This window comes from Aquarana catesbeiana, linkage group LG10 (assembly GCF_042186555.1).
Source record: "Aquarana catesbeiana isolate 2022-GZ linkage group LG10, ASM4218655v1, whole genome shotgun sequence".
In the NCBI taxonomy this organism is placed as follows: Eukaryota; Metazoa; Chordata; class Amphibia; order Anura; family Ranidae; genus Aquarana; species Aquarana catesbeiana.
The window spans coordinates 139,539,319-139,555,526 of NC_133333.1; positions in this window are offsets into that span (position 1 = coordinate 139,539,319).

A 16,208-nucleotide genomic window follows, 5' to 3' on the forward strand; every position below is an offset into this window, starting at 1 on the left:
CTTTTAAGGTCATCTGTGTCCTACTTCTTTTGGGGCAAGAAGTGATGATAAGTCTCTATACTGGGGATACAGACAAAACACCTTTTTAGTAGACTAGGGAACACTTAAAACTTCTGACAGCATACTATTGCTGTCTCTCTCTTTCTGTTATTGTGATGCCTGCACCTTCATTTTTCATAAGTGCTTTGGAGGGACAGGAAGTGAGCAAAAATATCCCCAAAGGGGTCACAGTAAAAATGTGAGTTCTCTTACCCAATCTATTGTCCAAGTTTGGGCTGGAGTTGTATATACTGTATATACATTTTATTCTTTTGAGGTATCTGCGGTGATTGGAAGAACCATTTCACGGAATCCAAAAGCATGTATTTTGACAAAATCTACAAGGAGAGAATGGAGAATTGCAAGGTGAAATTTCCATGGGATGAGGAATAACATTTATCTTGGGCAGAAATCAGTCTGTCAATGGGGTGGCAGGAGACCCTTTACAACTTGTCCTCTAAACTTGTCCTCTAAAGTGACATTATTTAAAACATGAGTAAACATTGGCTCCTTCATTTGTAATTGTGAAGCTATACTGATAAAAAAAAAGCTATACTGATGCATACGGTAGCTAAAAAATAAACTTTTTTTCAGAAATGCTAACTGTTCTATTTTTATCTACTGTAATCAGTGGAGCAGTTGTTGATTGCTTTGGGCTGTTCTATGTTTCACAGGCTGCAGGTTTGATTATTTCCCCTGCATTCTATACTTTTCTAGAATATTGTGGTATTGAAGTCAACAAACAGTCTAAATATTTATGGGACTTCAGCCAATCCCTGGGGAGGTGTGCCCAGTTAAGTGGCTGAAGAGCACAGAAATAGTCTGAGTCTTGAAACAACCAGTTTCTTGTTCTACTGGAGGAGTCCCCAGCCTGAGGAGCTCAGCACCTCTAGGTAGACTGCTGGAGTTTGCTACATGTTCATTGAGGGCCCAGCTGTGGCATAGCTGGGGGGTCTACTTCTAAAATCTTTCTTTGAAGCTAATCAACGAAATTTCACTTAAAGACCTGCTCCGAAGAGGTCAGCAGTGGAAGTTTGAAGGGGGCATGACTGTCCTGTGGCATTGTGAGCATTAACATCTCCATCAATGAAAGGTGTCTGGTGGATACTGGAAGGAGGTATCTGGTGATCCTGTGACATTGTGAGTGCTGACCTGAGCTAAGGGTCCTAATGACTGTGTGTTGTTTCCTTTGCAAGGAAGTGGCAATGGTAGTTCTGTCTGGGGAAGCTTCTAAAATGGGACTCTGTCATCTGTATTTGCTCCTGCATAGGCACTGTTTTGGGAAGCTTAGCAAAGTGGAGTGTCCTGGAAATATTCAGTAAATCTAGAGTATACAAAATCACCTTACACCCCACCCAAGTTCTTCACCAATAAACAAAATCCCCTAAACTGATTACGGAGTCTGAGTGAGAGAACTGTTGCTGTGTGCCTAGATACCTTGGGAAAGAACTGGTTAAATTACAGCAGCTCCTTCGGGGTTAGTGCTACACAATTAAGAAAAAATGTTACCTGACACAACCAGCAATGGCAGGCCTCCATCCCTAATATATTGGTACAAAAAGAGAAAAAGATGTGTGACTTTAGATGATGCGTGTCATTGCAAATGATGATACATGGAAAATATATATGAAATATGTAAAATTTATTAACATCATCACATTGAGCATACCAGATTCTTAAAAAATGTATGTGTACATACTTGATAGTATATTTGTAATCAAAAAGACTAACATATAAAATTATTGTAATGCTCATAACATATAACACAAATAATCAATGATCAATAAACATGATTGGTATATTGAATGCGAGATTGGTAATACAGATCCTCATATAAACATGATTGGTGAGGTAAATTCATAAGTTACTCATACATCAAATATACAGGCAATACATAATTTGAATAATTAATAATAAATGAATAATTTTGCACCAGGCTTGTCTTGGTACCCTTAGTTTGAAACTCTAGATCAGTGATGGCGAACCTTGGCACCCCAGATGTTTTGGAACTACATTTTCCATGATGCTTGAAGTCACTGCAGAGTACATGAGCATAACAAACAAGAAGTATCCCATCAAACACTTTTGCACATGTGCGACCAAGTATGTTGTTTTTATATTTGATTTTTAGTATTTTATTTCTTTTATTTAAAATAAATTGTCATCAGGTGTCCCTCCGGCCATAGTCTATGTTAATTGCCTCTGACTAATGGCATTAGAACGTAAGGTTCTTCCAGTCACACATTATGTTAGGAGAAATATTTTCTTATTTGATGTTGTGTGATGTCCAGCCAATCTGCACACTCTCTACGCTATATTTAACATTGCTCTCACAGAGAGGCTTGGAACTCACTGGGTTCAGTGAGACTGATGCGTGCCACGCATGCCCGCCCGTTACCATGCCAATGGGATGTGACGCCTGATCGAGGCATGGCACGTATGTCCGCCCGCTATTGCCAATGGGATAAGATGCCTGAAATCATTTGACGTTGGCGTCACATACACACATTACACATCCCTCACACGAGGTCTGGAATGCATGTTGCGTTGTTACATTGAGGCGCAGAACGCACGCTGGTCTGCCATTTTTATGAATCGGAAGTGACAGTCGGAGACACACTGGGTTTGGCTCTCATCATTGGGGTCACATTGTCCTTATATATTTGGAGGGCAGCAGTGGAGTGACACCCCAGACGATGTCTAATGAGACGAAACGCATCAGAAAGGACTCCACTGCCGCCACAATTTTATCCAAGCGCTTAAACTGTTTTGATCATCTATACCATATTGGTGAGAACCTGACACCGTCCTGTATTGAATTACTCTTCTATGGAGATTGAGATTCTAGGAATATCTGGATGTCATATGGTCTAGTTACTGAGGATTCCCAAGTCTTCACCCTATTTGTCGCTTGACAACACAAGCTGGTTTGACTCACGGAACATATCTGGTAAGCCTTCATTTCATCGGTGGCGGTTCACTTCACTTTTCATACCAGTCTATGCTCGCTATTTGGATATCAGCATGATGTTTTGAAGTTCTTCAATGTTTTTCACAATTTTCTTTGTGTTGACACACAGTGGACTCTTAAAGTGGGGTTCCACCCAGGGGGTCCATTAAAAAAAAAAAAAATTAAAAGCCAGCAGCTACAAATACTGCAGCTGCTGACTTTTAATTGGACACTTAACTGTCCCAGGGTCCAACGATGCGGGGGATCGAAGCCCCGCTCGTCCTCCCCCCCCCCCCCTGCTCGTCGGCGCCGACATTTCAACTGTGGGCGCCGGGCTGTGGCTTCACAGCCTGGCACCCACTGCGCATGCGCGAGCGGCGCCGTGATTGGCCGCTCAATCACCTGGGACCTGTAATGGGTCCCAGATGATTGACTGGAGGGAGGGAGCAGAGCCGAGCCCTTCCTGTGCCTGGGGGGAAGTGATGTCACCAGCCCAGGCAAAGGAAGAGGCAGACTACGAGGGACCACCTAGCAACAGGCATTTAGAGGTAAGTAAAAAAAAAAAAAATATCCAAATGTTTTTTTGTTTTTTTTTTAATTTTTCAGGTATGTTTGTTTTTTTGGGTGGAACCCCACTTAAACTGTTTCCTGTATGGACTTTTGAAAAAACATTCACATGTTCTGTTTTGCACCAATATATGATATTGTTTTCACATTTATATTGAATATCATTATTCAGGGATTTATATCCCAATATTTATTCACATAGTTTGGTCGTCATTGTAATTTTTGACTTGGACATTTAGCGCTACACTATATAATTTTTCCTGTTCACAGCCAAATATCTGTTTGCCGTGTTAGCTGCTAGTTGCATAGAGGCAGCGCAGGGCTACTTTTTATACTATTTGAATATTCATTTTTTGCATCCCTTGAAATTTCTTACTCCAAAATATCCCTTTTGTATTACTTTTTAAAGCAGAGTTCCACCCTAAAGTGGAACTTCCGCTCATCGGATTCCTCCCCCCCTCCGGTGTCACAATTGGCACCTTTCAGGGGGGAGGGGGGTGCAGATACCTGTATAATACAGGTATCTGCACCCACTTCCGGGTATAGCTAGCCGCAAACCCCCCACCCACCCCCGTTGTGTTGTGGGAAATACACAGTTCCCACAACACAACGGGGACCAGTGTAGACGCGCAGCGCGACTCGCGCATGCGCAGTAGGGAACCAGGCAGTGAAGCCGCAACGCTTCACTTCCTGATTCCCTCAGTGAGAATGGCGGCTGCAGCACCCGAGGATTGAGGGACGGTTCGGTCTCGGGTGCCGACATCGCTGGACCCCGGGACAGGTCAGTGTCCTTATTTTAAAAGTCAGCAGCTGCAGTATTTGTAGCTGCTGACATCTAATTTTTTTTTTTTTTTTTTAGAGAAACTCTGCTTTAATAAAGTTATGTGTAAATACTTTATATGTGCTTGGTTATAAACTTTTTGACAACCTAATAAACTGGCACCTATTGATATTTTCCAATCCCATGCATCGGGATTTAAACATTTCTGTCTGTGGTCTTAAAAAAAAAAAAAGTTTCTGTATTTATCCTGTCTTCCTTCCTTCTTGTTGACGGGCCGTGACAATCACAGTGGGGTTGGGGTGGGGCAGCATACAGAGAATACCTGCTAAGGTAAGCAGCTTTGAGAATTATTCTTTCAACATTCAGAATATGGAATAATCTAGTATCTGAATATGTATTTTACCTCACGTTAAGGTTTTTATCCAAATAGAAGAAAAAAATAGAAGAAATGGGACTATTGAGTGGATGTGTTCACCCATAGACTACTATAGAGGTAAACAGAATTTTCGTGATGTATTTTGGATAATGAATGTCTGTGTGTCTGTGTATGCATGTGCAGACCTATAGAGGGATGAATGTGCATACATGTGTACATATAGGTATAGATGATAAACGGTTGATTAATCTGGATCTACCATGCATTTTACTTTATCTTATTTTTTTAATCAGAAAAGGTCTTTATTGAAATAACATTAAATCATACAAGCTTAGAACGATACAATAGGAGAGAGTCCACACTCACAAATTAACAAGTACTGCAAATCTCAGGCTCAGGGTCACACACAAAATATACCATATATGAGCGAAATAATACAAGAATACAAGCAACATACCAAGCTCACATTTCCCAGAACAAAACAGAACAAAATAAGAACAAGAACAAAATTAAATAAATAAATAAAAAAAATAAACTGTAAACATAAGGGGTGCCCCCTTCCCTGCACCTATAGACCGAGGACTTGTTCACGGTAACCTGAAGTAATATTTAAGGGCAATAGTCTACCCAACACTAAGTCGACCGGAGCCAGACCTGGAGAATTTTTCCTTACTTTATTTCTAAAAGAATGGGAATCTATTGATTACCCTTTTGACAGATTATCATTTTGGAAATAATAATAGGAATCTGACCCCTGGTGGCCAAAAAGAATCATTACCAATCTATGCAATATCAAGGTAAAATGAACACAGAAACTTAGGCTCAATAAAACATCCAATATATAAATGGGTAACATAGTAAATATAACATATAAATGGGTAACATAGTGTTATTCCCCCCCGATATAGTCTTCAGAGGTAATTATAAACACAGACCATGTTATGGTTTTATGCAGCGGTAGATAAAAGATTTGTGATGTAAAGGATATTGTATTTTTTTGCCAGGTCTTGTTATCTCAGATGCCTTATAGTTTGTTGTCCCCCCTGCAATCCCAAAGGGGGAAATCTTCATTTTTTAAAGGAGATTCATAGGAGCTCTATGTAAGCACAATCTTGAATATATCAATATATGGCAATGTTAATATTTGATGATAAATACATGATATATAAACATGTATTTACTGTATTTATATATTTTATTTTTTATTTCAGGTACTTATATAGCACTGTCAATTTATGCAGGGCTTTACATATTCATTGTACATTCACATCAGTCCCTACCCTCAAGGAGCTTACAATCTAAGGTCCCTAACTCACACTCATACATACTAGGGACAATTTAGACAGGATCCAATTAACCTACCAGCATGTCTTTGGAGTGTGGGAGGAAACCGGAGTACCTGGAGGAAACCCACGCAGGCACAGGGAGAACATGCAAACTCCAGGCAGGTAGTGTCGTGGTTGGGATTTGAACCAGCAACCCTTCTTACTGCTAGGTGAGAGTGCTACCCACTAGACCACTGTGCCACCCCTTATTTTTAATTCTGTATTTCCAATAATTGTCTGTAGAAGCTTTTTTTTTTCTGTGCTGTGAAATGCAACATAGTTGCCAGTCGTCTTATATTTTATTGTGATATGTGATAAAAATAATATAATTATTTTCCCTGTGTTGGATATACACAAATATACACATATACAAAAGAAATGACAATATAAGGATGAGGCCTGTGGAAATGTATTATATATGAATTATTTTATAAGGATAATTTATATGTACCAGCATAAATAAATAAATAAATATATATATATATATATATATATATATATATATATATATATATACACACAGTATCTCACAAAAGTGAGTACACCCCTCACATTTTTGTAAATATTTTATTATATCTTTTCATGTGACAACACTGAAGAAATGACACTTTGCTACAATGTAAATGTAAAGTAGTGAGTGTACAGCTTGTATAACAGTGTAAATCTTCTATAGTCAAATCCCGTCTCCTCCTCCTTGCCCACAGAACAGCGCCCTTTTTTTTTTTTTTTTTTTTTTTTTTTTTTTGGAATGCCTGGATTTTTTTGTTTGAAGTAGATGCAAAGGCTACAAATAGGAAACAGCCCTATAGCAACTCTATTCATTTTTTTAGTCTCTTATGTTGATGTAAAAACAGACCTCTAAATACCCTTTTTCAATTCATTATCTGTGGTCACGTGACTATGAACCTTCTCTTCCTCTCTAGGCAGTGGTCATTGACTTCCTGGGAACGATGTCACAGCAGGACGTAAGCTGCTGCACAGACGTAGGATGCAAGCCAGAGGGGAGGAGCTTGAATACCCTTTGCACAGCACAGGGCTGGCAACACAGAGGCAACTATTTCAATTGCATTTGTGTTGTTGGCCCTGTGCTGTGCAAAATGGTGGCCATAATGCCTGAAAAGCGCTCCCTAGCAGAAATATAAGAGACAGCTTTAAACTGACAGGATCAACGCAAAGGAATATAAATGGAGGAAATACTTGGCCATAATATCAGCATTTATTAGAGGCAATATACTATGCAGAAACTGGCCTCAGCTTAATCACAGTGGTAACAAGGTGGATGGCCCCTTAGCGGCGACAACTTCCCCTCTACCTCCAACTGGTTCCCGGCCGGCAAAACTGTTATTTCTGGTTGGACTACAAGCCTGCAGTCCCAACCCTACGCTGCTTCTCCTGCTTCTGGATAGGCCCTCAGACAGCCTAGCAGCCAGATGTCCCCGGGATAGGCCTCAGGCTTACGGCCTAGCAGCCCGGAGCAGCATAACACACGTCCACCCAGACAGCCGCCCAGGTGGCGCAGAACCCTGATCACCTGACTCTACCCAAATAAATAGGCTCTCGCAGTAGGCCAAGGCACCCAAGAAAATCCCTGCCCATTGACTGAGACACCCCATTCATTCCTAATCTGTCCTTGCTATGCCCTTGTCTTATCTAATGTCACCAGCTACAATGCCACCTAGTGACAGAAGAGAAAAGTGCAGCAATTCCAGAATTAGGGGGAAATCAATTGATCTCCTAACAATTGGCCAAGGCAACTATCGCCTGGCAACTAAATTAGATAGCAGCCCTGCCTAAACATCAGGGTGCTATACTCTGAGGTCTGAGAATAGCTCAGAGCTTCAAGTTTTTGAGACCACTCCCAGCTTGGGAGATGGAAGGTCTCATTGAGAGGTCAGAGGGCCCAGCCAGAAACCAAGAGACAGAGGTCCTATTAAGGAGTCAGAGGGCCCAGCCAGAAGCCAAGAGACAGAGGTCTCATTGAGGGGTCAGAGGGCCCAGCCAAGAGACAGAGGTCTCATTGAGGGGTCAGAGGGCCAAGCCAAGAGACAGAGGTCTCATGGAGAGGTCATAGCGCCCAGCCAGAAGCCAAGAGACATAGGTCTCATTGAGGGGTCAAAGGGCCCAGCCAGAAACCAAGAGACATAGATCTCATAGAGGGGTCAGAGGGCCCAGCCAAAAGTAAAGAGACAGAGGTCTAATCAAGAGGTCAGAGGGCCCAGCCTGAAGCCAGGAGACAGCAGGTCTCAGTTCCAGGAGTCAGATGAACTCCTATTAGAGGTGTCAGGAGTAGGGATGAGCCGAACACCCCCCTGTTCGGTTCGCACCAGAACATGCGAACAGGAAAAAAGTTCGTTCGAACACGCGAACACCGTTAAAGTCTATGGGACACGAACATGAATAAACAAAAGTGCTAATTTTAAAGGCTTATATGCAAGTTATTGTCATAAAAAGTGTTTGGGGACCTGGGTCCTGCCCCAGGGGACATGGATCAATGCAAAAAAAAGTTTTAAAAACGGCCGTTTTTTCAGGAGCAGTGATTTTAATAATGCTTAAGTCAAACAATAAAAGTGTAATATCCCTTTAAATTTCGTACCTGGGGGGTGTCTATAGTATGCCTGTAAAGGGGCGCATGTTTCCTGTGTTTAGAACAGTCTGACAGCAAAATGACATTTCAAAGGAAAAAACTCATTTAAAACTACCCGCGGCTATTGCATTGCCGACAATACACATAGAAGTTCATTGATAAAAACGGCATGGGAATTCCCCAAAGGGGAACCCCGAACCAAAATTTAAAAAAAAAAATGACGTGGGAGTCCTCCTAAATTCCATACCAGGCCCTTCAGGTCTGGTATGGATATTAAGGGGAACCCCGGCCAAAATTTAAAAAAAAAAATGACGTGGGGTTCCCCCTAAATTCCATACCAGACCCTTCAGGTCTGGTATGGATTTTAAGGGGAACCCCGCGCCAAAAAAAAAAAAAGGCGTGGGGTCCCCCCAAATATCCATACCAGACCCTTATCCGAGCACGCAACCTGGCAGGCCGCAGGAAAAGAGGGGGGGACGAGAGTGCGGCCCCCCCTCCCTCCTGAACCGTACCAGGCCACATGCCCTCAACATTGGGAGGGTGCTTTGGGGTAGCCCCCCAAAACACCTTGTCCCCATGTTGATGAGGACAAGGGCCTCATCCCCACAACCCTGGCCGGTGGTTGTGGGGGTCTGTGGGCGGGGGGCTTATCGGAATCTGGAAGCCCCCTTTAACAAGGTGACCCCCAGATCCCGGCCCCCCCCCTGTGTGAAATGGTAAGGGGGTACATAAGTACCCCTACCATTTCACGAAAAAAGTGTTAAAAATGACAAGAGACAGTTTTTGACAATTCCTTTATTTAAATGCTTCTTCTTTCTTCTATCTTCCTTCATCTTCTGGTTCTTCTGGTTCTTCCTCCGGCGTTCTCGTCCAGCATCTCCTCCGCGGCGTCTTCTATCTTCTTCTCCTCGGGCCGCTCCGCACCCATGGCATGGGGGGAGGCTCCCGCTCTTCTCTTCTTCTCTTCTTCATTTTCTTCTCCGGGCCGCTCCGCAATCCATGCTGGCATGGAGGGAGGCTCCCGCTGTGTGACGGCGCTCCTCGTCTGACAGTTCTTAAATAACGGGGGGGGGGCCACCCGGTGACCCCGCCCCACTCTGACGCACGGTGACTTGACGGGACTTCCCTGTGACGTCACGGGGAATGCCACAGGGAAGTCCCGTCATGTCCCGTGCGTCAGAGGGGGGCGGGGTCACCGGGTGGCCCCGCCCCCCGTTATTTAAGAACTGTCAGACGAGGAGCGCCGTCACACAGCGGGAGCCTCCCTCCATGCCAGCATGGATTGCGGAGCAGCCCGGAGAAGAAAATGAAGAAGAGAAGAAAAGAAGAAGAGAAGAGCGGGAGCCTCCCCCCCATGCCATGGGTGCGGAGCGGCCCGAGGAGAAGAAGATAGAAGACGCCGCGGAGGAGATGCTGGACGAGAACGCCGGAGGAAGAACCAGAAGAGCCAGAAGAACCAGAAGATGAAGGAAGATAGAAGAAAGAAGAAGCATTTAAATAAAGGAATTGTCAAAAACTGTCTCTTGTCATTTTTAACATTTTTGACACTTTTTTCGTGAAATGGTAGGGGTACCCCCTTACCATTTCACACAGGGGGGGGGCCGGGATCTGGGGGTCACCTTGTTAAAGGGGGCTTCCAGATTCCGATAAGCCCCCCGCCCGCAGACCCCCACAACCACCGGCCAGGGTTGTGGGGATGAGGCCCTTGTCCTCATCAACATGGGGACAAGGTGTTTTGGGGGGCTACCCCAAAGCACCCTCCCAATGTTGAGGGCATGTGGCCTGGTACGGTTCAGGAGGGAGGGGGGGCCGCACTCTCGTCCCCCCCTCTTTTCCTGCGGCCTGCCAGGTTGCGTGCTCGGATAAGGGTCTGGTATGGATTTTTGGGGGGACCCCACGCCGTTTTTTTTTTTTTTTGGCGCGGGGTTCCCCTTAAAATCTATACCAGACCTGAAGGGTCTGGTATGGAATTTAGGGGGAACCCCACGTCATTTTTTTTTTTTAATTTTGGCCGGGGTTCCCCTTAATATCCATATCAGACCTGAAGGGCCTGGTATGGAATTTAGGGGGACTCCCACGTCATTTTTTTTTTAAATTTTGGTTCGGGGTTCCCCTTTGGGGAATTCCCATGCCGTTTTTATCAATGAACTTCTATGTGTATTGTCGGCAATGCAATAGCCGCGGGTAGTTTTAAATGAGTTTTTTCCTTCAAAATGTCATTTTGCTGTCAGACTGTTCTAAACCCAGGAAACATGCGCCCCTTTACAGGCATACTATAGACACCCCCCAGGTACGAAATTTAAAGGGATATTACACTTTTATTGATTGACTTTAAGCATTATTCAAATCACTGCTCCTGAAAAAACGGCCGTTTTTAAAATTTTTTTTTGCATTGATCCATGTCCCCTGGGGCAGGACCCAGGTCCCCAAACACTTTTTATGACAATAACTTGCATATTAGCCTTTAAAATTAGCACTTTTGATTTCTCCCATAGACTTTTAAAGGGTGTTCCGCGGCATTCGAATTTGCCGCGAACACCCCAAATTGTTCGCTGTTCGGCGAACTTGCGAACAGCCAATGTTCGAGTCGAACATGAGTTCGACTCGAACTCGAAGCTCATCCCTAGTCAGGAGAACCCCAATCCATAGGCCAGAGGCGGGCTGTGCAGCAGGGCGCTGCAACTAAAGCCTAGAGTGCCAGGTGTTCTAGGAGACCAGGACAACACGGTCAAAAGGAACTGGTAAGAGGAGCAGCAGTGCTGCCAACAACTGAGCCAGGTGGCTCAGCATTTTCCCCTGTGTGGGCAACTGATGTACATGTAAACTTTATTTATTGAATAAAAGTGGGATGCCATATCCTAAAATACAGTTTTGGACTGGTGCAACTCATTGCAAATGTCCTTACTGCTTGAGTTTTATCACTCCAATCCAAGACCCTATTTGTTCTATGGGTATGCCACATTCATCCATGTCCCCAGCATTCCAACAGGAGAATGAATGGGGCTGCATAGTTTAAAAAAATGAGGGCCTATGCACACTTTGTTGTGGCAGCATGCACTAAAAGGCATCGGTTAATGCACAGTGCATATCAATGTACCTGCTCTTTGTGCTTTGTGGGGCCATTCATTGTGATTTGTACCCCAATGCCTTGTACCAGAGAGCATAATGCACTGAAATGCATCACAACACATATATCTTGCATTGTGAGAAGCTGCACTTTTTTTCAAAAAGGATCATGTACGTTGGCAGCCCATTCATAATGAATGGGCTGTCTTAACACAAAGTATGCTAACATGTCATAATGCATTTGTTTTTTGTTTTTTAATAACACACTGCTTAAAGTTCATGTAAACTCTGCCAATAAATTTCCTGTTTAGTCTGTTAAATATACCATTGAAAGCATTTTATTATATTTGTTTTTTTATATCTGTTATTATATCTGGAAAAAAAAAAATAGCTGTTCATCCAGACAGAAATTTTATGAGCTGATAACTTCCTGTACTTTCTGCCCCTGGGCTGTTTTAGGTTAGCAATGCTGCTCAGTACGTTTGTCACTCTAGGACAGGAATTTAGTTATTGGTGGATTACCAGTTAAAATAAAGAAAAAAAAAAGCGTGAAAAAAGAAAAATGATTCTAGCCACTACATTTACAAAGTGGTAAGACGCAGTACTATAAATTATTGTTATTGGGTTTTTAGATACACTTTAAGCTTAAATGGGCCCTTAAATTGGTGGTAAACCCCCCATATATACACAGTGAAGTGACTGGACTCAGGTGATACACAGAGATGAAACAAATCCTCCTACTTAAGTTGTACTTGTTTATCTACAGCCATCTTTCCCCTACATCCAATCAGAGTGCAGGATTTACACAGGATTTCTCAGCAGGGATGGAGAGCTGAAGTTACATTGGTGAGGAGAGCTCGGAGAGCTGATTTGAGGGGCACACCCCCTTCACACAGAGCACACAAACAGAGCTGAAACTGTCAATCAACTGGAGGTTCCTCCTCTGTCACCTTTTTCTCTTGGTGTCAGGAAAACGTGTCAGAAATGTTTCACGCTGATACCCAAGGAATGAAGCAGCAGACAGAAATGACACTTAGTGCTCTGGATTGAGACAATCACACACTATTGAGGGATATGCTTTGTTCATATTTCATGTCTGGGGTTTCCAACCACTTTAAATTACTTTTAAAATGACATAAACATTTTAAAACTAATTTTAGTTTTTGGTTTTACATGTACTGATTAACTAAGCATAAATAAGGAGGTTAAACAGGAAAAACTTTCATAAATTTCAAACTGCACTTGAATGTTTTTTTCACTTTAAATCCTCTTTATTGAAAAACAACAGTTCACAAAAAAGAAAAAGCAGATAAAATCACATTCTGGGGACTGACATAACCAGTATTTGCATAGTCCTCAACTTTTACCGTATTTGTAAAGCAGTCCACAAAAAGAAAAAGCAAGGCACATGAACATCGGTAAAATACCCTCCTCTACCTGAGGGACATAAAAAATTTTTCCCCTTTTTACTCCCTATCACACCCCCATCCCCCCAACCCCCTTAAACCTCATTCTCCCTCCCCATTCGCCCCGTGCTTCTCCCACATCACCCAATCCTTCCATATTTTCTCAAATTTTTTGTGATTACTTCTTTTCTTATATATAAGTTTCTCTCTACTAACTTCCTCCTTCACTTCTTTCACCCATTCTTGGAACGTCGGGGGATCTTTCTTTTCTCTGCCAATTCTTGGCTATAAGCTTTTTCCCTTGAAACAGGCACCTGACTATTGCAGTCTGTGTATCTCTCACAGGCTGTTGCTCCTCCATTAGACCTAGTAGGCAGATCTTGGCACCCATACTTAGTGATGTCTTAAAAATGCAATTTATCCTGTCCACAATACTTTTCCAGTATCTATACAGTTTTGGGCAACGCCAGAACATGTGTAATAGATCTCCCCTCTCTCCTCCGCACCTCTGGCACCCCGAGTCTTCCCTCCTCCCCATCCTAAACAGTTTTAATGGTGTAAAATACGCCCTGTATATCAGATATAAATGCGACACTACCTGTGATGGAGAGAGGGAAACCCCGGGCCCTAATGACAGCACATACTCCCATTGACTATCCGACATTTTCCCAATCTCATCCTCCCATTTCTTCCTATTTTTGTCCTCCGCTCTAACCCCCTGTATCGAGATTCTTAAACTGCTGTACATATCAGATATCAGACCTTTCGTGGAATCTGAGTCGACCAGTTTTCTCACAGAGATCATGTCGCTCCATAGTGGCTCCTTACCGGTAAATTGTGCGTCTAGAGCGTGCCTAACCTGCAAGTATCTGTAGAATGAACGGTTAGGGATCGCAAATTCAATCGCTAGTTCCTGGAATGTTTTTAATCTCCCGGCTTTATAAAGCTGTGAGAGATAATGGATGCCCCGCCAATCCCACTCTTCAATCTTCCCCATTATTTTCACTTCGTTAAGCTTGCTATTATCCCACAATGGGGAAAACTCCGAGAAATCTACATAGCCCATTATTTTTTTGACCTTGGTCCAGCTCTTGACCATCAACTGGGTAGTGGGACATCTGGTGATAAAGGAGTCCGCCTCCAACGCTTCTACTATGGTGTCGTGGTTAGTATCGCCTAGGAGTACTTTATTCCCTGTTACCTCTTTCCCGGGCCTATTACACCCTCCCATATGCTGTACCTGTGATGCCAAAAAGTAACATCCCGGATCCGGCACTCCCAGTCCTCCCTCCTCTGTCGTTCGCCGGAGCGTCTGCAGGCCGATCCTTGCTGCACCGCCTTTCCAAATCAGCTCTCTAAATAAGCTGTCCATTTTATTGAACCATCGTTTAGCGATCCAAACAGGTGAATTATGCAAAATATATAAAATTTGCGGCATCCAAACCATTTTTATCAGGTTACAGCGCCCGGCGACCGACAGGGGCAACCGTCCCCACACCCGACATTTCTGTTTAAGTTTTTTCATTAATGGGACTAGATTTTCTGCAATATATTGTTCCGGCTCCCTTGAGATATTAATCCCCAGGTATTTCATCTGATTGACTACCTTAATTTGTGTGGTTTGATACGGAAGGGGCTCCGTCAGGGGGTCTATAGGTAATATTGCTGACTTTTCCCAATTAATTTTTAACCCGGAGAAATGGCCAAAGTCTTCGACCATCCCCATGGCCGTCCTTAATGACTCCTGCGTATCCCCTAGGAATAACAGAATGTCATCTGCTTACATTGCTATTTTCTCCTCTCCCCTCCTTCTTTTAAACCCCTGAACCCCCTGAGACTCCCTTATAGCCACAGCCAGCAGCTCTATTCCCAGAGCAAACAGGAGGGGCGACAAAGGGCACCCCTGCCTGGTGCCCCTTCTTAATTGAAACCATTCTGAGCATTCTCCATTGACTCTAACCTTTGCTCTTGGCCTGTCATATAAGAGGCTTAGCCAATGAATAAAGCCAGGGCCAAACTGGAATTCCGCCAACACCTTCCAGATATAATGCCACTCCAGGCAGTCAAATGCCTTGGTGGCATCTAACGAAAGGAGTGCCCTCTTACCGCTATTCGCCGTGGGGATCTGCATATTTAAATATACTCGTCTTATGTTCGTACTTGTAGCTCTGTCCGGGATAAACCCGGTTTGATCTATATGAATTACTCTAGAAATTATTTTCTTTAGCCTTGTTGCCAGGGCCTTTGCCAGAATCTTCACGTCCGAACATAACAGTGATATCGGTCTATATGATGCCATCTCTAACGGGTTTTTCCCCTCCTTCAGCAATACAATTATAATGGCTTCTGTCATTGAGACTGGCAAATTACCATCCTTCCCAGTGCAGTTTAGTACTTCCAAAAGCATGGGGAGCAAAAGCTCCCCATACTTTTTGATAATTTCTACGGGTAAACCATCGGGACCAGGGGCCTTCTGGTTCGCCATGTCTGCCACAGCCCTTTGTAATTCCCCAAGTATCAGCGGGGGGCATCCAACATCTCCCTATCCTCTCTCGTGAGTGGGGTTAACTTAATCTGATCAAAGAAAGCTGTCATTTCCCCCGCCACATCTTCCTGAGCCGAGCTATATAAATTTTTAAAGTACTCCCTAAACTCTTCTTATATTTCTGGGTTAGTATTTTTTATTGTTCCCTCTCTTCCTTCTATCGCTGGTATGGAATTCGGAAGGCCATTGGCCTTTATGATCAGGGCTAGGGTCCTCCCGACACACTCCCCCTCACAGGCAAACGTTCGTTTTTGAAATAACCTTTTCCTCTGTCTTTTCCAGGATTATTCTACTGTACTCGTTTTGTCTCTCTACCCACGTCTTATATCTGGATGGGGTTGGGTCCTCAACGTACCGTTCTTCCGCTCTTATAACACTCTCTTTGACTTTTAGTTCTTCTATCTGTGATTTTTTCTTAGTGTGGGATATTTTTTGAATTGGGATCCCCCGGAGGAAAGCTTTCAGGGCATCCCAAACTATCCCTAATGGAGCTGTACCTATATTCAAATCAACAAATTCCACCAACCTCTCCATCACAGTGCCCGCGTCCTCAATAATCTCGAGCCAAA